We start from the raw sequence: 22,013 nt of genomic DNA on the forward strand, positions 1-22,013 counted from the left end.
TAATCATAGAGCACCACACAAACATGCATAGTATACAATTGCATCTATATCAGAACAGTACACCAATCATAAGTAAAAGAGTTTGAAATACGATTCTATGCATCGCTACGAACACACAGTCGCGAGAAGCACGCTAATCGGAGCTACGGTTGAAAAGTTACAACTACCGAGAGATTTGCTTTATACATGGAAAAGAAAACTATAGGCTTCATTTATTTTAACTATATAAATTCATATATATAAGATATTTTATAAATAATATAGATTGAATTAAGTCAATTTTAGATTTGAATTATAAAACAAAAGTAAAACAATCATATTTTATTTATAAAATCTAGTTGCATAATCATTAATCAAGATATGATTTAAACCATGTTATTTCAGAAATAACAATATAGTAAACACTATTACTAACACGTAGATCTCGTCGCTATGAATCTAACGCAACTTGAACGGACTATTTCGGAGTTAAAATGAATAGGTTATGATTTAAACAAATTTTCCTATAGTTAGATAATAGATTAAATCTACCCATGAATTTCAAATATTGAAAACATGCCTAACAGTAGTATAAACACGTAGAAAACGTAAATACGGTCCTAACGCAATTTGAACGGGTCAAATCGGACTTAAAACGCAAAAGTTACGCATGAAATAAGGTTTGGTGGCATTTCTGTAAATAACTCAAACTCATTTTTGAATTAAAAACAATTAAAAATATGAATTTGCACGCTTATTGGACTGCACGTACTATTTCTAGAAAATACAGGGTCTAAAGTGAATAAAAATAGGGCTGATTTGTATTTATTTTGAACTAATATGGACTGTGGGTTAATTCACTGGAAACTGAGGGGCTTTTCTGCAAAATGCGTATGGCTTGACTACAGGTTGACTCGGCTGCTGACTCATCCGACACGTGGTGGTGTGTGGGTGGCGCGGTGCACCACGCGTGCGTGGGCGAGCGCTGACGTGGCACCGTGGACTGGGTGCATGGGTCCACGGTGGACCGGCCACTTAACCCCAAAGGGGTATCTATCCTGATCGCTCAATCAAGATCTGACAGCGCAGGTGTGTGTGCGGGTGATTCCCGACGGCTACACAGTGGCTCCGGCGGCTCTCCATTACTGGCGGCGAGGCAGCACGGCGGTGGACGTTGGGGGGCGTTTCGGACCTCCCCAAGACCAACCGAACACACCGAAACGTTCTGCGGGCAATCGCTAACTCAAGGGAGCGCAAAACTACGGTGGGGAATGTGCCGAGATGATGGCCCGCGGTAGCACCATGGCCGGCGACATCGGGTGCTCGCTGCTACGGTGTTCTAGTACGCAAATCGACTAACAGAGGGCATGAGGAGACGGCGAAGCTCACCACGAGGTCGAGGGAATGGAGCGCGACGTCTAGAAGGCCTCCGAAGGGGTGGTTCGACGGCGGCGGCGATCTAGAGAGAGAGAGGGCAGGTGAGGAAAAACCAAGCAATCGAAGGCCAAATTGAGGAATTGAGGGTACCCACGGGCGTGAGGGAGTATGGTGGTGCTCCTAGGTACGTCGGTGTCGTCGATTCGGCACCGGAGCAGCGGACTACGGGGCGACGGTGGCGAGCGAGCATGAGCAAACGAGAAAGGGGAGAAGAAGGGGGCTCGGCTCGGTGCTTTATAGGTGGTAGGCATTGCGTGGATGGAAGGGAAGTGAGGGACGGGAGGATTTGACTGCCTTCCTTGCAGGAGCGGTGGACCGGCGGCTTGCCGTGCATGGCAGCGCCATCGATGGGGCGAAGGAAGGAAAGGAGCATGCAGGGAAGAAAAGGAAAGGGAGGGAGGTGGTGCTAACGGGCGGGACCCGTGGGGCAGTGAGGGAGAAAGGGGACGGCGTGTGGGTGTAGGCGTGTGGGGTAGGCCGAATAGAGCGGGCCGTCAAGCTGGGCCGCACGGTGCGCGTGCGGAGCGACACGGAGGGAGGGCGCGGAGCAGCAGACCGTTGCGCGGGAGAAAAGGGAAGAAGGCAGGGTGGCTACTGGCTGGGCCGCCAGCAGGCCGAGCCAGATTCTGGGCATGGGAAAGGAAAAGGAAGACTGGGCTGGTTCCTGGGGTTGGGCTGAAAATGAAGAATAGAAGATTTTCAAATAAAAACCTTTTCTATTTCTAGTTTTCAAAACCCAAGCCAATTCAAATCAAATTCAAGTATAGCTTCAAATATACTTCCCTATAAAAATGGACAATTTTGTTAGACTTCCCAAGATAAACTTTACAACTTTAAAAATACCTTTATTTTTCTAATTTTCTTTTCTTTCTTTTCTTTTATTTCAAAGCCATTTCCAAACCCTTTTTAAAAACATTCCAAATTACTTTAGAGTTTGGATCAACACCATTCATCACAATAAATAAAATGCAATAGCATGTATGCTTCACACATGTTACTACCTTATGATGAATTTTAAATTAATGAAAATTTTTATTTTCCTATATTTCATGTGGACAAAAATTCATAAATAAATCATTTTAGCTCTATTTCAAAAGAGGCAATTTTTAGGGTGTTACATAACCTTTTTATACAAAAAGGGGAGAAGGACTAAAAAGCTATTTGCTATAACGAAATTAAGAGCTTGTCCATTTGTTACGATTTCCCCTCCTGGTTTATCTGCCTAAACTAAATTCTCGCACGGGATGTTATCATCCTCTGACTCCGCAGGAAAACCTTGTCCTAGCAGGTAACACAAGTCAATTAGATGGCTTGATCGATGCTGTGAAATGGATAGGGAGTAGCTGGATGCCCCATGGGGGTCGTGCCGACCCCGTCACGAACAACAGACCTAGATCCCGCTCAATCATACCCGGTAAGAGTTTCCTGAACCCATCACTCTTATCATCAAGGTAAAACATGTGGCTAGGTTGATCGAACGGCTCTAGGAAACTGCCAAAAGATGAGCGCATGCCTACCCAAATCCTCCCCATGAAGAAACCGCCGAGTGATAGTTCGCCTTCAAAGACTACGGGCCACCGCAGGTAAGCGGGATACGGAGCTGAAAAAGCTCCTATGGCCCATTAATGCCTAGGAGTTCAAAGGCTAGCCCACCAGTGGGTTCACGGCCGCTCTAGGGCACCCTAGAGTGAGGGGAGGTTAAGGACGGGCCCACTAGCGGTCAATACCCGAAGCACGTGGAGTGCCTTAGGCGTCCCAACCCTCATTTTGAATCTTGGATGATGCAGGGTCCATGGTTTTTCCCTAAAGAAAGGCATCGAGCCCTCAGACCAGTCGAACGGATCCAGGAACTATATGGACCGGTCACCAAGAATCTAGAGTTAGTCACCAGCTAACCTTGAACTAGGCCCCCATGAAGGGGATGCCGGGGCTCCACTCGAACAAGCCCGTTAACAACTCACCGAGCACCGTGCTCCATCCAACGAAGAAAGCATGGCACGGCTCAGCCCCTTCATTCTAGCGAATGGACGCATGAGGGCCGATGATCACAAGACAAATAGATTCCCTAGCTAGACCCCTGCTACGTGTGGGGGCTCGGAGGCTCGGTATCGCAAAGAGACCAAACACACGGTCGTAAACAAACAACGAGTCACCTCTGGCTATGGAAACCAAGGGCAGGGTAACGCATGAAACACGGTTGACCCCTACCGAGCCTCACAAGGCTCGGGGGCTCGAGCCGCCCGACCCTAAATCAAGAGACTAAACACGCGGTCATAGAACGATAGCTCGAATCCTAGGGAGGGAGTACATGCGAAAACAAGAGATGATTTCTCCTACTAATCTCGCTATCCTCTCCACAATCTTTAGTGACATCTGACCCTAGCAACGACATGGGGTTAGATCTCACTCGGGGGCTGATAAGGGTATAAATACACCCTTTCTAAAATAGTCGTCATGCCCAACCTCTTCCTCATGATAAATCTAGTAGCAAGGTCTCTGGAAACAAATGATTGGGCATCGCTGGTTGGACCACAGGAAACCTACGCCCCTATGGCTACGGCACTCTTACTCACCAGCACGATCAAAGTTTCCCTCCTACACCTTGGGCCCCATGGTTTTCACAAACGGAAGGGTCAGAACACATGAACCCCATTCCACACATAAAAAGGGAGCAAAAACAAACTTAGTCAAACAAAACAAAATGATAAATTTGTGCGATAATGCAGAAGGGACGGAGTTTGTCTGTTTATTACACGAACGATTACTCGACCTATCCGACTAACTAACCCCTTCGGGGTAGAACTGTGTCTTCCATTTTGTCCACCAGGTCTTGTGAAAGAGGAGCCACCGTCGCCTCTATCTCATCCAGCTCGACGTCAGTATAGCCAGGCATGAAGCCAAGGCTCATCGTCTCTAGGTCGATGTGTTCCTATAATGAGAACAAGCAATCGCGAAGGATTGAAGGACCCTGGCATGAAGGGCATCCCTCTCGAGCTAGCGCACTCATGCCATGATCTTGATGGCACAGGCCACAAGCAAACTAGTCCCCTCCGACCGCACCACCTCTAGGTCGTCGCAGACCACTCTGAGGGCGACGCTCAGGATACTCAGCCCATCGCTCTCCGCCTAAAGGTTCCTCCTTGCCTCGACAAGCTCTGTGGCCAGACCGATAGAGATGCCCTCGGCCTCTAGCCTCTGGGTTGTCATGGCTCCAAGCTCGGCCTAGAGGGAGTTGATCTTCTACTGCGTGTCGTCTCGCTCTTAGACAGCCTAGTTGCGCTCCTCGTGGGCCACTCCACGCTCCAAGCTCGCTGGCCGCTCCATGCTCTCAGACGGTTTGGAGCAGCTTGTCCCACCCTTTGCGCAGTCGGGCGACCGCCTTGACATCCTGACTCACCCACCACTCTTGGGCCATGAGCTTCTCCTCAGCTCCCGGCCTTAGCTCCCGCTCCTTCTCAGCCTTGGCCAGAAGTTCGAGGATCCACCGATGTGTCTCAGCGTCCCTCTGAAGTAGCTCGTCCCACTCCCTCCTAACTCTGGCAGCCTCCTCGTCATCTTGCTGCACCCTCGCCAATAGGGCCTCGAACGCCCTCTCAGTCTGCTCCTCATGCCGACAGGCCTTGGCCTCCCACAGTCGGAGATTGTCCGCCTCCTCGGCAAGGGGAGTCAGCTTGGCCACCCTCTGTTGGGCGGCAACGAGCTGGTCGGTCGCATCCCCATGTAGTCGCGCCTCTTCGACAAGGTGGTCCTAGTTCTCCTTTTGCTCGCAAAGGAACCAGGATTTCTCCTGGCTGCGAGTGATAAGGGACTGGAAAAAGATGATGGTCAGAACATAAAAATACATAAAGAAAGAAGAAGGCGAGTGGAAAGTAAGATAAAATGAATACCTGGCCAGTGGGAATGATGACTTCACACAGGGCACCTCTGGGGCTAGGGATGATTCCCTACCGATCCTCTCTGCCACCACCACGACGTCCAGGGACCCCTCGGTCGTGTCCCCCTCTGTTCAGCCCATGTCGGGCACCATCACTTGGGCCACCGGTGGCACGGGTCACGCCACTGCCTTGGGCACCGCCATGGCTACATCCGGCTATGTCCCGCCTGTCATAGCCACTGCCACCTCCACCTGCATCGGTGGGCCTTGACCAGTGGTGTCACACCAGCCGCGGTTGGCGCCACAAGTGTGGCCGGTAGCTCCATCCGCCCCATCGTCAGCAGTGGTATCACCTCCATCGCTAGATGCTCAGCGATCTCCGAGGGCATCCCTCGAGCCCCAGCGCCCGCTGGTCCTGCCAAAGGCATGGGCGCCATCACGAGCGGTGTGTGACTGGCTGGTGAGGCAGTCGCATTGGCATCGCTCCTGCCTGAAATGGGCGCGGCACCAACTGATGGCTACCACCACGCTGGAAGGGCGACGCCCTTCTCGAACGCCAGTGCTAAAGGATTACGCTGCTTCACGACGCTGCGAAGAAAGAAAAGCATAAGTCACGATGAAAACAGAGAAGGACAGAGAAAAACAAAGGAGATGGTGACTTACATTGGCATTGTTGGATGGCGGATACGTTTGGGCGGTGAACCCCTAGACCCCTGCTCCACCACATTAGGGTGGGGCTATTTCGAGCCCACCCCCTGCTCCCGGGTAGAGGGGCTCACTCCCCTTGCATCTTGGGGCACAACGATAGAGCCACCCACCTCTGCCAACACCTTAGGCATGACGATAGATCCGCCTACCCCTGTTGGTTCCTGGGGTAGGCTAATGGTCCAGCTCATCTCCGTCGGCCCCACGAATGTGCCCTCCCCTCCATGAAATAGGAAGGGCCCCAACTCCTACAAAGACAAGCGGATACTCGTCAACACATCCTCGCTATCTAGGTCATCCCACTCAATGTCATCGACTACCTCATCGTCATCTTCCTCATCATCATCGTCGTCGCTGTTAGTGTCCTCCCCTTGCTCATGTGCCCACAATTTTTGCTGCCTTTTCTTCCTCTCATCCTCTTTCGCCTTCCTCTACCACTCGGCCTTGGCGTAATTCACCGCCCCCACGCACAGATCCTTTGGCAGTAGAGCCGAGAGATCTATAAGGACGAGGTCCCTTGGCTAGTCCCCCCATCTCAATGTTAGTGTTAAGGGGTTGGGAGATCAATTGAATGGGAGGCATGAGGAAAGGAAACCTATGAAGGCGATGTAGCCTAGTTCCAGCCACACCGGAGGGTGCCTCGGCACCGGGTACACGAAATCAAGAGGGACGCCTATGTCATCCCGAAAAGGCTCCATCACCTCCTTGATGCGCTACGCAACTTTGGAGGAGGAGAGCGTTCCCTCGGCCAGCACCGTCCCGACAAATGATGCCTCAGGCGCCATCGTGTATAGCGGAAGCGCACGCCGCATCAGCGGCGCCACCCTCCTCGCATGGTAGGCCTTGATTATGCCTGACCCCTTCAGGCCCCTCTCCTTTAAGATGCGGATGGCAGTGAGGTAGTCCCGGATCTTCTTCCTATCCTTCTCTGGGACACCCCACTTCCAAAAATCCAGGACCTCTTCGATTAGGCGCCTAGAGAACTCCGGCAAGGGGGCGGCAATGTCGTTCTTGAGATAGAACCAATGCGAATGCCACCCTTTGTTGGAGGTCGACAACCGCATCGATGGGTACTCGCCAACCCGGTTGTTCCGGAGGTGGATGCCGGCACATCCCATCAACATATTCTGCTCCTGCTTCTTCTCCCTCTTCTTCTGGAGGGTGACAGTGAAGAAGTACCACCATAGGTCAAAGTGGGGACGAATCCCTAGGAATCCCTCACATAGGGATTGAGGTGTTGTAGCTCAATCTTGTAGTAGTGTAGCAGCCCCCGAAGAAATCCGTGAGCAGGGGTAGCGAACCCACGCTCATGGAAGTGCATGAATGACACCACGTAGCCGGTGGGCGGTAATAGTACGTCCTCCTCACCGGGCAGCAGCCACTCTTCCATGGTCCGTGCATAGAGAAGACCACGATGGATGAGGCCCTCCATACACTGGGACGTGATGTTAGAGCGGCACCACGGATACATTAGAATATGGGAGCGGGTGAACGTGAGCTTGATGACAGCCTAGATGCGGATGCAGGAGGTCTGAATGATTGGCGGCAGAGATTGCAGATGCAAAGATAAGAAGGCAAGGTGTGAAACCCTAGGGGCAAACCCTCTGGTTTTATAGGGGCGATGGACACAAGGTAACCAACCCTTCCACCCAAATCTTCGCACCCACCTTGATCTACTATAACATCACGCTGCGGGATATGCGCACGCAATCCCTATCCTTTCCGTTGAAGGACGCGCCGAACATTTTGCCTCCCTGGGCGGGCCACAACTCGTTATGAGTAAGAGGAATATAGATCAAAAAACACCTCTACGGCTTGTCCAGGCCTAGGAGTTCGACAGTTGGCCCATCAACAGGTTTGATAGCCACGCCAAGCACCCTTACAATGAGGGACAGAGGGGATGGGCCCCACAAGCAAGCTAGTACCCAGGTGCATGAGCTCCACGGACATCTTGGCCCATGATTGGGTCTCAGCCAGGCTAACCCTAGTAGGATCCCCACGAATGGGACGCCTAGACCCTAATCAGACTATCTAGCTAACAAACCACAAAAACTCACAACCATACCCGCAAAGGGTCTGACCTCAACAAGAAGGAATCATTGTTCCTAGAACACACCATGGGTGACAAAAGAAGGCCAGGGCCCTTAGAGTTCTCCCTTTTGAAAAAACTCTGAAGGAGTATTCTACTTCTCCGTAGGCTCGGGGGCTACACCCACCAAGTGCGCTCGCGCGCACCCACTGGCAAGTCGAAAAAACCCTAGGTGATTCTACCCAAATCGCCTGAGGGCTCAAGAGCTACTATTGGGGATCAATACTAGGGTACTCGAAGAGGAGGAGCTAATAACCATCAATGATTGATTCATCCGAGCGGTCAAGGGCGCGACTACACCTCTTTCTAGGTTCCACCTCGTCTAATCACTAAGGGCAGGGGCTCTGCCTTGTTCGACCCCCGAGGGTTGGCTCTGCCTTAGTGGACACTAAGGCCGCAGGATCCACATCACTCGACCCCCTAGGGTCGGCTCCACATTAGCTAACTCCTAAGGGCTGACTCTGTCTTGTCTGACCCTTGAAGGTTGGCTCCGCCTCGCCTGATGTCTGAGGGCTAGCTCTGCCTCGCCCGATGTCAGAGGGCTGGCTCTGCCTCGGCTGACCCCTAAGGGTCAGCTCCGCCTCGGCCGATGTCTGAGGGCTAACTCTGCCTCACCTGATTCCTTGAACAAGGTTTTTAATAGAAGCTCATGTCGCCGCCAACCACTACGGGCCAGAAAATACCACTCAAGGTCAAACTTCTACCATCGTGCAGGGAGCGGTCACATCTCAGCATGACCCATCCCCACGACATGTCATTCTAAGGAACTCGCATCGCCTAGAGTGACGGATGCATGGTCACTATGCTACCAACTCCCTACCTGACCACCGTCCAACATCAGTTAAACCAGCGTCAGTTGACCGGCACTGTACAGTTGGCCCCATGCATGGCTTTCTGTCAAGGGACCCTTTGACCATTCCGTCCACTCGGATGTGATGGAAGACAAGAATGGCGCATGACGCCCGCACGTAAGCTGCAGCAGCCAACAGGACCCGGGTACGACGCCGCTGCCACCATGATCTACAGGGTCAGCGGGACCCACACGAACAGGAGGACAGCGCACCACCGGAAGACTTATTTCTCTTTCCTTTTTCCTCCTCCCTTCGATTGTAAACCCCTGCTTTCTCTTGACCTTTAAAGGGAAAGCAGGGCGTCCCACTAAGGGATCGACTCATCACACGACGATTCATCAGACAAACATACCGCATCATACCAGAGACTTGGGAGCTACCTCCCTCTCTCGCCAGTTTGTAACCCCCTACTACAAACTCAGTGCTAGTAACATGAGCAGCTCAAAACTAGACGTAGGGACATTCGGCCCGAACCAGTATAATCCTTGTGTCCTCTTATCACACCATCCGAGTCAAACGCGCAATATACAAATTACTAGCCGGTGCTTACTCGAAACACCGACAAGAAAATAAAGCTTACCAAAGTTAGAACTAGAAGACCTTAGTTGTCTCATCTACACTCCTATTATCTAGCCTTGATTGTGAAATTGGAATAAGTTAGATTTAGTTATTCTCACACACGTTTTCTCGAGTTCAATATAAAATTGGGTACTCCTGGTGAAGTGCTACATCGGTATAATATCCGTGCGCTTGCGGATTATTCTGTGTGCATTAATTTATACTAACAACAACCTTTTTATCTTGACATTTTTGAATCAAAGCAATGATTTTCTCACCTTTTTGTATCTGTAGGTATTTGAAGGGCCGACATCAAATCTAGTAAGTATTTCTGCATCATAATTGGTGTTCCTATTGTGCTCATCTCTATCATTGTAACTGATGTCTGATAGATTTGTCAACATAGAATTTGCAAATGCATTTTGTCCACTCTGCATCTATTTGAACATATATACTTATTGACATATGTCTAGTTGCACTGAGTAAATGATTATTTGAACTAATATTTTAATCTAGTACCTGGTTAGTCTGGTACTTCAATTGTAGTGTTTCTTGCCACTTTCTTATCCCATCTGCTGTTGTGAGATCAAAGTTTGGTTCTGAGTTTTCACTTGCATGTGTATATGATACCTGCAGTAGATGATGTACATCATTTAGTCCATGGAAAATATATTTTTTCTAATCCAAAACTTAATTATTGATATTTATATTACCTGAAAGTTATGCCCATCCATAGTTTTAGTGATCTGTAATACTTCCTACTCCAGTCTTAATTTTGCCATATTCTTTGCCTTTCATTTAGTAATAAATGATGATATGTCATTAGGATAAAGTTGAAGCATCATAAAGAATTAGTATGTGAGATTATAGCCATTCCTAGCTACCTCTGTCCCTGCACCACATCAAAACTGCTAGTTGAATTGATAGTGGTACAAATAGCAATACTTGGATGAGCCAGATCTTTAAATTGTATACATATACAGTATAATTGCATTAGAAGCAAGTACAAGTTGCACTATGTCAAATGTGCAATTTCTTTATCTTTGTTCTGTAATCTATTTACAATAGGAATATAGCAAATGCATAATAGATATATTTGTAATTCTAGTTGAGGATTAGTTGAGGATTGCTGAGTGGTGTGTGTAACAACCCAAAAATCCACACACCAAAACAAAATCACAACTACAAAATTTTTGTTGTTACCCCATGCAATGTTGAGTGACATCTGTAGGAGCCAACCCTAGGTGTTGCATTAGTTGTAACCCAGCTAAACAATTTCATGAGCATGGCATGTCATTTGTTAATTATGTTTATTTAAATACTGACAAATAAAATGTAGCATACATTGTTAATTCAAATGGTGATTTGGATTTCCATTTGCTTTATGTAATGCTTAACAACTCCTTTAAAGAAATAAACCATAAAGTAATTATTAATCAAACCAAAGAACAAATGCTTAAAGAGAAAACTATTTCTATTTTTGTATAACAAAACTACACCTATTTTTGTTATACAAAATAGCTAAATAAAGTTCCTAATATATATAAAAGAGTGTTGTGGGCCTCATATCTAAAACTCCAATGAATAAGGCACACCAGATTTGAATTCAAATTCCAAATCAAATTTGAATTCAAACAAAGAAGAAGAAAAATAAAACAGAAAAAAGAAAAGAAAAGAAGAAAGCCTCGTAGCCGGCTCGGCCTGCTCGGCCCGCAAACCAGCCCTGCATCACGCGCAGGCCGGCCCAACTTGCGTGACCGAACGACCGGCCCAGCAAGCCAGCCCAGCACGCCGCTCACGCCCACGCACCCGTCTGCCCCACCTACTGCCGCTGCCACCCGGACCCCACGCGTCAGCCACTCCCGGCACAGTGTCTTCTTCCTCCCCACGCCAGCATCTCCTCCTGGTCGAGTTTCGACCAAAGTGATAGGCGCGGGCCCGGGGTCATGCGAAACCTGGCCCTATTCCCTTGGCGCCGCGCCCACGCAACCCCTGCGCCAACCACCCGCGCCCGTGATACCGTTCGATGCAATTGGCGCATCGTCAGCCATCCGCCCCATCCGCCATGGGTGAAGCTCAGACCCCGGGGCTATAAAGCGATGCCTAGAGCGCCCGTGATACCGTCTGATGCAATCGGCGCATTGTCAGCCGTCCGCCCCATCCGCCATGGGTGAAGCTCGGACCCCGGGGCTATAAAGCGATGCCCAGAGCGCCCTAGGGATTCCTCAGCCCACCGCCGCCGCTCGGTGGCCCAACTGCCCGCACCACTCTGAGAGAAGAGGGCTAAGGAGGAAGTTCGGAAGAGGGAGGCGAGCAGGGAGCTCGGAGACGTCGATCACTGGAGCCCAGAGCACCGCCCTAAGCGTCTACCCCGACGACGTGCCTCGCCACCACACCACCACCGAACGCCGCCAGCACCACTCGATGAGTCCTTTGCTGAGACCTCCTCCTAGCCCATGGACGCCGTAGCAGTGCACGCGCTCACCGCGCTCATGACGCCGCCGTCATGGCATGGCCAGCCCGTGCGCACCTAGCCGCCTTGCTAGACTAGGACATAGCCATAGAGCACCACCGTGACGCCCGAAGGATAGCCACGTAGACCAAGACACCATTAGCCGGCCGCAGCACCTTGGCCACGAGCATCGAACCTCGGCCGGAGCTCCACCGTGCACCACCACCGCATGTGGACTCCACCGCGCCCTATGGTCGTCGTTGATGCTATATCCTGTCTCTCGCTAACCGTCTGAAAGAGAACGGGGCACCAGGACCCCTAGAACTGCCCCTAGATGCCCCGCCGGCAAGCACCGCCACGCCGAGCCACCGACCACCGTGGCCAAAGCCCTAGGAAGTCCTAGCCGCCACCTTGACCCCACCACCATACTCGTCGAGGCCTGGCGATGCTTTTCCCCACCTCAATTGGACGCCAGTGCCGCTATGGGAGCTCGCCGGTGAGCTCACCATTGGCGGAAGCACACCGGGGAAGGAAGCAGAGGATTCCCCTCACCGGCCGCACACACCTGCACCCGGTGCACATGGACCAGGCCAGAGGGAAGAAGGATAGACTCGGTCCACCGAAGACCCAGCCTACGGTCCATGGACCGTGAACACAAGTCCACTGTGAGCCACACGGTGTGGGCCGATCTGTGGACGAAGCCCAGTGGAGGCCCTTGGCTACGACGTGGCAGCGCCACAGCATGCCATGTGGTGGGCCAAAGCCCAGCCCATATCTAGGCCCAACCGGCCCAGTTTGGACCCGGCCTGTGTTGACCGTTGACCGGTCAATGTTGACCGATTGACTGGGCCCACATGTCAGCGACACAGAGACTCTGGACCCACTTGTCAGTAGGTGACGTCATGCTGACATCATGACGACGTCACGCGGGTCCCATCTGTCAGTAACAAACACAGCCGAGGTGACGTCATGATGATGTCATGGTGACATCAGTAGCCCTGGCCCCACCTGTTAGTGACTATGATCCGTTGACCGTTGACTCGCCTGTTGACTTGATGTTGACTTTGACCGGACCCACAAGTCAGTGACCCAAGAACCTTTGGCCCCACCTATTGGAACTGATGACGTTGATGACATCATGCTGACGTCAAGATGACATCAGCAGGACCCCACTTGTCAGCTCGGAGCCGAGAGGATGCCGTCATGCTGACGTCAGCATGCCACGTGAACCAGTCATAGTGTGACACGTGTCAGCACAATATTAATCCAGCCTTTTCTCATTTTCAGAAATGGTTGAAGCTTTGGAAATTCATAACTAATTCATACGAACTTAGAAAAATACAATACCAGGACCAAAATTCATCTAAAATCGAGCTCTACGCAATGAACCCATGTTTGAGTGCATTTGGTTCTTTCAAATTTTCATTGCTTTTTGTGCCATTCTATAGACGTCGCTAATGCGACTATAATGCGATTATTTGCAGACTCGGAGGAGAACCTGACAGACGAGGACCGAAAGTACCGTGAGGAGTACGGGGACGACTACACTGAAGGTGCCACATCCCACCCAATCTCATAGCACCTATTACGCATGGCTAATATAGAACTGATATTGCTTTACTTTACTGTTATAATCACACTATGATAGGACTTGCATGGTAGAATGCTTACTTGATGGCCTTTACCTTGACGCAACCTTACCCCTGCATACCCTGCTATTAGGCTAGACACACGCTTGCTGCTATATTTCATTGCTTATACTTCTACTACACTTATACTACATTAATGCGTGGTGGAAACCGGTGTTATCTGGACTATGGGGAGAGTGCTGTGTGTGTGACCTGGGTGTGTGGAGGGTGAGGGTTGTGTCAACCAAGTTGGAGTATACGACGAGCCTGGGGCAAGTCTTGCCATGGGGTGCTACCTGGGCACCCTTGGAAATGGATACCTATGGTGGGTAAATGGTGTATGAGGTGGTCCTGGGTGTGAACCTGTGATGGGAGGAGCCCAGGATGGAGGTGCTATGGTGGCATGGTAAAGGGAAACCCTGATGAAGACATTCTGGCTTGGTCATCCCTAAGGACTTACTAGTACTCAGATTCACCGGGAAGCCTTACGTACCACTCGCCCTATATGGTGCGGGACGGCCAGACTACTTGGTAGGATATTGCCACTACTGCTAGGTTGATAGCGGACAGTGTAAGGAGGTACGAGGCGTGGAGGATTTCCCCCACACCCTTCCGAGACTTCATGGAGACCTTGTGGACCTGGCTCATGACTCATAGTTTCAGCCACCCCAAACTAAACTTGGGGTGTACCAGGGCTGAATGGTAGAGTGGCATTATCCTAGGCTAGCAAGCGGCTGGAATCATCCCAGTTGACGACGGTCAGCGAAGAAGGCAGATCTTGTGGTTATGTAAAACCTCTGCAGAGTGTATGGTTGATCGATCGATACATGTGCTGACTTGTCGGCTATGGACCTTTCGTGGGTTTCGCTTAAACTAGATAATGAGATGAGTCCTTCTCTTCTTTCCCTGTGAGAGAGTGTCGGTCGTAGCCAGGGGCTATGGGCCTTGAGACAGTGCCGAGAGGGAGTTGGCCTGTCGACTGAGCGATGGTATGGTGATGGTGTGGAGATGGTGGTATATCGATCCCAGGATCAAAACCTAGCTCTGGGCGAGAATGGGGTGGAATGTGTGTGGGGATGGTGTTAAAACTTGACTATACTATTATATACTTGATATGCTAATACATAGGAAACCCCAGTCTTATAGGTCCCTTTTTTTATTATATCCAACTTGCATCCAACTTCCACAAAGCAATGCTCATAGGGTGGGAATGGCCAGTATAAATCGTACTGATAAATTTTGGCACATAGGTTCTGCTGAGGAGTATAGCTCCGAGGAGTTTGACGGTTGAGGGGTTCATTCCTACGCTCGAGTTTGGCGATCTTATCTTCAAGCTATTCTGAATGAATGCTACTTTTGATTCCACCAATGTGGCGATGTAATAATTTATGTAATTTCACACTTTATGTACTCTGATATTATCGTTGTATGGATGTGGTATTCGACTGGAAATTGGGTAATATGATCTACAACGGTCATAATACACTTCGACTCTGTGGATTTCCCTTCGCGGAAATCAGGTTGTTTTAGTGTGGCTACAGAATTCTCTTTTGCTCTCTGTGTTTCTAGCCTTTAGACCACATCACAACCCCCCAAGTGCTGGATTTGCTCCTTGTGCACAGTGAGCAACTAGGGCCACGCCTTGCTGTTGGAGCAAACACAAGCAGCAGTCCATCTTTGCCATCCTGACTGTGTTTATAGCTCCCATGATTACAGATTCCATGGATCTAGGTTCTCCTAGTCTTTCATCTCAGCTGCTAATTTGTTCATTGTTTCTTGATCAGAGAAATTGATTGAAAAGATTGGTGTACCAACCTTGGCTGATGAGGTATGAATCAGACTTATAGTGCTTGTTCTTCAAATTTCTTTTGCAATCTGATTTCTGCCCCTGTCCCCTGCTCTGTGTGAGCAGAGTAGAGCTTTTCCCCACGCAGAGTAGATCTGTTTTGTTTGCTTTCCTTCTTTCCCAAGTCTTGGTTGTTTTATTCCTATGGATTTCCTGTTGTTGGGCTATTTTTCTGGGTTGTTGCATGTTTCATGGGCCAAGTTATTGGGCTCTGCTATTTTGTTGCACAGAAATTACAACAGATCTGCTCTGTGTGGGCTTTCATTTAAAATCAATTGTTTTATGGCTAGCCAGCAACCATGTGCAAGCTTGTGCTAAAATACATGGTTTTTGCTCTGTTACAAATCGTGTGTTATGCAGGCAGCCAACAACCATGTGCTAGCTTATGCTAAAACACACGTTTTTTTCTCTATTACAATTTGTGTGTTTTGCAGCCAGCAAACAACCATGTGTTAGCTTTTGCTAAAACACACGGTTGTACACTAGACAGACTCTAAACAAATGCATCATCCAATGAGCTCACTAGCGGTGACTTGCGATGAAAAATTACTGTACATAATTCTAAGCAAATTAGGGTTCTGATCATCCCTTCCAAACTTCCCTAATAAATCATTTGAATTCCAAACATCAATTCCTATGAAATTCAATCCTCTATTTTATCACCCATCGTTTTATTCCTTCCTTTTCTTCCACTAGGTTTATGCCCGTGCGTTGCTATGGGACAGCTAAACTTATATACTAAAAACACACGGATCGCACGATAAGATAACAATATTATAAAATTAAATACCGACTTGATATTTAATCCAAAAGCAAAGTTCGTAAATAGCCGTGTGATGCAATAGGAAAAAACAATGCCGCGATAATTTGAGTATTAATGTGTGTTGTATTGTTACCGTATCAGTGCTGAAGAGAAGACGGTTGACAAAGCTTTTGCCAACGCTCTATCGACTGATTTCGTATGAGAGAAAAACATTGTTTCATAGTTGAAAAGTGGAGCTGATTCTGGCTTATAAGCTCAAGCGAACAAAGCACAAGTGTTTGTCGGCTACATCGTCATGGGCTAACCAAGCTATGGTGCACTAACAAAAGTTGTATATTATATGGGTTTGATTGCTCGAGCCGGATGTTGTTCGATCAAATCAGGCATCGAGTAAAGGGGAACCAATCAATTTTTTTGCATATAAGTATCAGCTAAAACCACTTTCTTAAGGAGAGCTCATACCTTCAAATAAGGCATGGTTGATTATCCACGGAGAGCTCAGAACACATATTGATGTTTAATCTATTAATGACTTCAGTCGTCTAGAAATCAAAACTCATTTTATTGTCATCACAGTACATCCAAAACATAGGCTACATTTTCTATTAGCCATCACCCTTTCTTGTTCCTCCCATCTACAGCAATAGTGTCGCTTCATTTTAGCAGATCGACTACCTATGCTTGCCCCCACCTACCGCCATCCAACCTCCATCCACAACTCCCCACCCTTATCTGACCCAACCACCATCCTCCTCCGTCCGTAGCTAGAGGCGTCACCGACATCTCATCGCTTCGCCCCACGCCCGCCTCCTCCGCCTGGCCGGCCTGCTACCCAGCGACTTTCCTATTAGGTTGCCGACAACCAGAAAATGGTAATGGTAACCCTCTCCCCAAACTTGATGCCTAAAATGCCTCCAAGATTACAGGCGGCCGAAGTCTAGGAGATGTTTATCTTAAAATTTGAAGCAATAAAAAAACACTATAGGAATTCAAAAATCAGTAGTGGAGGTAGAATTGCTCCAACTGCTTCCTCCCTAACACCATGTCTGCACCACGATCTGCATAGGAGAAATGAAAAGCTCTAAGCTAGAAATCAACTTTGCCCATAACTAGAGAAGGAGAAGAACAAATATGCAAGAAAAATAAATGAATGTGACAACCATTGGGATTCTAGAAAGGAATGCACTTAAGATTCGGAAGGTGGCCTCAGAGGTGTGTGGAGTAACCAAAGAAAGTGGAGGTGAGGCTAAAGATACTTGGTGGTGGAACGAGGAAGTCCAAAGGGCTATTAAAGAGAAGAAAGAATGCTATAGACGCTTGTACCATGACAGGAGTGTGGACAACATAGAGAAGTACAAGGTGGCAAAGAAGACTACAAAGCGAGCTATAAGTGTGGCAAAGGGTAGAGCGTATGAGGATGTTTACCAACATTTGAGTACGAAGGAAGGAGAGAAGAACATTTATAGTATGGCTAGGGTTTGTGAGAGAAAGACAAGGGACTTCAACCAAGTTAAGTGCATTAAGTATGAAAGGGAGCATCTCTTGGTGAAGGAGGATGAGATCCAACATCGATGGCAAGAGTATTTTGACAAATTGTTCAATGGTGAGAATACGGACATAACCTTTTAGTTGGATGACTCTTTTGATGACACCAATAGGCGCTTTGTGCGAAGAATCCAAGAATCTAAGGTCAGAGAGGCGTTGAAAAGGATGAAAGGAGGTAAGGCGATGGGACCGGATGGTATCCCAATTAAGGTGTGGATATGCCTCGGAGACAGCTATAGTATGGCTAACCAAGCTGTTCAACCATATTTTCGATAGAACAAGATGCCTGACGAGTGGAGGAGAAGTATATTGGTACCAATCTACAAGAATAAAGGGGATATTCAAAGTTGTACTAATTACCAGGGAATTAAGTTGATGAGCCATACTATGAAGCTATGGGAGAGAGTTATCGAGCATCACTTGAGAGCAATAATGCGGGTCTCTATGAACCAATTAGGTTTCATGCCCGGAAGGTCAACCATGGAAGCCATTTTCTTAATAAGACAAGTTATGGAGCGGTATAGGGAGAAGAAGAAGGACCTACACATGGTTTTTATTGACTTGGAGAAGGATTATGATAAAATACCAAGGAATGTTATGTGGTGGGCTTTGGACAAACATAAAGTCCCAACGAAGTATGTTGGGCTCATTAAGGACATGTACAACAATGTTGTGACTAGTGTTCAAACAAGTGATGGAGACACGGATGACTTCCTGATTAGGATAGGACTACATCAAGGGTCAGCTTTGAGCTCTTATCTGTTTGCCTTAGTGATGGATGAGGTCACAAGGGACATATAAGGGGGCATTCCTTGGTGTATGCTTTTCGCAGACAATGTAGTGCTAGTTGATGAAAGCCGGACAAGAGTGATTCAGAAACTAGAGTTATGGCGAGAGACTTTGGAGTCCAAAGGTTTTAGACTCAGTAGAACTAAAACTGAGTATATGAGATGTGACTTCGGCACTACTACTTGGGAGGAGGAAGATATTAGTTTGGAAGGTCAAGTAGTGCCAAGGAAGGATACCTTTCGATATTTAGGATCAATGCTACAGAGAGACGAGGATATTGATGAAGATGTTAGCCATAGAATCAAAGTAGAGTGGATGAAGTGGCGCTAAGCATCTGGTGTCCTATGTGACAAAAGGGTACCACAGAAGCTAAAAGGCAAGTTTTATAGGACGGCGATTAGACCTGCTATGTTGTATGGTGTAGAATGTTGGCCTACGAAAAGACGACATGTTCAACAGATAAGTGTCATGGAAATGCATATGTTGCATTGGATTTGCGATCATACAAGAAGGGATCGAGTTTGGAATGATGATATACGTGACAGATTAGGGGTAGCACCAATTGAAGAAAAGCTTGTCCAACACCGGTTGAGATGGTTTGGACATGTCCAACGAAGACCTCTAGAGGCACCGATGCATAGTGGAATCCTAAGCTAGGATAGTAACATGAAGAGAGGCAGAGAAAGACTGAAGTTGACTTGGGTAGAGGCAATAAAAGGAGACTTGAAAGGATAGAATATACCCAAAGACTTAGCCTTAGATAAGAGTGCTTGGAAAACAGCTATTCACGTGCCTGAACCTTAATTGCTTCTGATGGGTTTCAACTCTAGCATATCCCAACTTGTTTGGGACTTAAAGGCTTTGTTGCTATTGTTGTAATGTTCAGTTGCAGAGGCCACACCATCCCTAGAGGCAATTGCCTGAGGGGCACTATGTAGGCTACAAGCACGCTGTCATGACGGCCACGGAGATAGACTTCTCGACGATGAAGAGCATCCTGAAGATTCTCTTGAGCAGCACCAACGTTCCAGTTCATACGTAGCGGTGGCATGCTGACTGCGCTGGCACACACAATATAATGGCCATGCTATTGTCCTCAAAAGAAAACAATACAAATCATATGCACAGATCATGATCAAATAGAGTGTTGTGTTCAACAAATATCAACAAATTTAGCCTCTTAGGTTCTATCCTACAAAGTGCAAACAATGAATCAGAATCCAGAAAGCTAAGTGTAGCAACCAACGACGTAACCACAAGATTTACTCTATAATAGGTAGAAATTCACAAGGAGCTAGGTAGATCGCAAAAATATCTTGTTCTCTAAGACATGATCATAGAAGCAACATCCTATGGAGGATAACAAAAATTGAACATGACATGATCTCATAGATGAAAAAAATTGCATGCTGACAGCAGTAGCATAATCAGATATGATCACAATAGCAGTATGCTCATAGGTAGAAATAACAGAGCTTGGTAATGATGTTGAGATCTCAATATGTCATTTTGTTATTTCTTTGGTATAAAGGTATCAAACATAAATAAAATTAACATTCAAAAGTTGGATTGACCTTTCTTTCGCTTTTGGCCTCTCTGCCAGCAAGGTGTAAATGGCTAGTGAAAGCCATAGCAATGTCAGCATGGAAAGCCAGTTCGGAATGCTCCTACTCTAAAAATGCCAAGCCAATTCAATATAAGTATGAATGGCAGGTAGCTTGATTATATCAGCTTGCAGTGTGCGTCGGTGATCTTTTTTTTTGTTCAGCTGTGAACTTAATTCCCTAATCATGTTTCATTCTGTAGATCAAGCTTTTGTGCTCTATGAATTTGTAAATAAGTAGTTAGGCAATCTGGTGCTGTCTGAATTCATTCAGAATGAAAAAAAAGGTGAACTTTCAGAATATTTGCAGAAAAAACATTCAAGAGGCCAGCTTAGACTAATTTGATAGAAACAAAAGGATGCACCTCTACTACATTGCACACACATGAAAGAAACCAAACACACCTGAATATTCAGTCATACTAATTCATACAAACGTTTGGTGACTGAATATTCAGCCATGCTAATTCTTTATTCTGTCATGTTAATTCATACAAACACTTGAAAGAATATTGAACACACCTTGACGACGCATCCATTGAAGAGGAGACAACGGTGCAGTCAGTGCAAAGCGACCAATGGAGGTCGATGTCAGTGAAGTCATGCTTCCTATCAATGGAGGAAAAGCCACTAGGGAACGACATTACTCCCGACAATGAAGCCATCACAATGGAAAGTAACATGGGAAGGGTGAACCTGATGTTGATGTTTGGAGGCCGGCTACATGTTGTCGTCGGCTAAGGCGGCATGAGGATGAAGGTGGCCGCGGCACGAAGGACGATGCCGAAGGCACCATGAGGCCGTCGTACATGTTGTGCATCATGTCTACGACTCCGACGATGAGGTCAACGGTGACAACACCCAGTCGCATTGACGTCGCTGCCAACAGTGAGGCCGCAAATACCCCCGCATGAAGATCCGATTTCCCCTGTCCCCGCTAGATTTGCATCGGCTTTGCCGGATCAGGGTGCCACCATGACGGATCGAGGTGCCACCATGCTAGATCGGGGCACTACCGTCGATGGAGGGTGGCGGCACTTCGCTTCGCTCGCCCACCATTCCGCCGCCTTCCCTATGACAAGCGTGCAAGACGAAGAAGCGCGTGAGATTCAAGGAGACGCTAGCGACGCGTAGCCTAGCTGGCATTGATGGCGGCGGCGGAGACCTAGGCGTGGGGTAGTGGCGGAATGATGCGGGCAGCCATGACACAGTGGGGCACATGCTGTAGCCTGTCACCTGAGGTCGTGGTAGCAAGCAGCGACGGCGGTGGTGGAGACCTGGGCATGGTCGTCCTCCGGGTTCATCTGGCTTCTGTGGGGGTTCGGCTAGACTCAGCGGTGCCGGAGGACGGGACGGCAAGCAACGTTGAGAGGCAGGGATCAAGAGGTGAGAGCAGTTTTATGGAAGAGAGAAAAATCAACGGATTTTTTATGGAAGGAAGAGATTACTGCGATGACACGAACGTTTCGGTCACACCTGCCGGTGCCTTCGAATAACATCGTGGTACCACACGAAGGAGGCAGAGGGACGACCCAAAAAATTATCGTACCAAAAAATATTCACGTTTTGTTCTTTTTAGTTATACTAGGTAACGTGTCCGTGCGTTGCTACGGGACATCTAAACTTTGTACTAAAAACACACGGATCGCACTATAAGATAACAATACTGTGAAATTAAATACCGACATTAAAGTGATATTTAATCCAAAAAGCAAAATTTGTGAAATTAACACAGTCACGAAGAGCACGGCGTCGCAGACTCACAAACTCTACTGTATAGACCTTTTTGTGATACGGCTAAGATAATGTTTTATATCAGTAGGAAGAAATCTCTGATATCCATTTCTTTCATGCGTCAATAAGTTCACGAATAAGTTCCGCCGTATCTCCGTAC

Source organism: Miscanthus floridulus, chromosome 10 (assembly GCF_019320115.1).
Source record: "Miscanthus floridulus cultivar M001 chromosome 10, ASM1932011v1, whole genome shotgun sequence".
Classification (NCBI taxonomy): Eukaryota; Viridiplantae; Streptophyta; class Magnoliopsida; order Poales; family Poaceae; genus Miscanthus; species Miscanthus floridulus.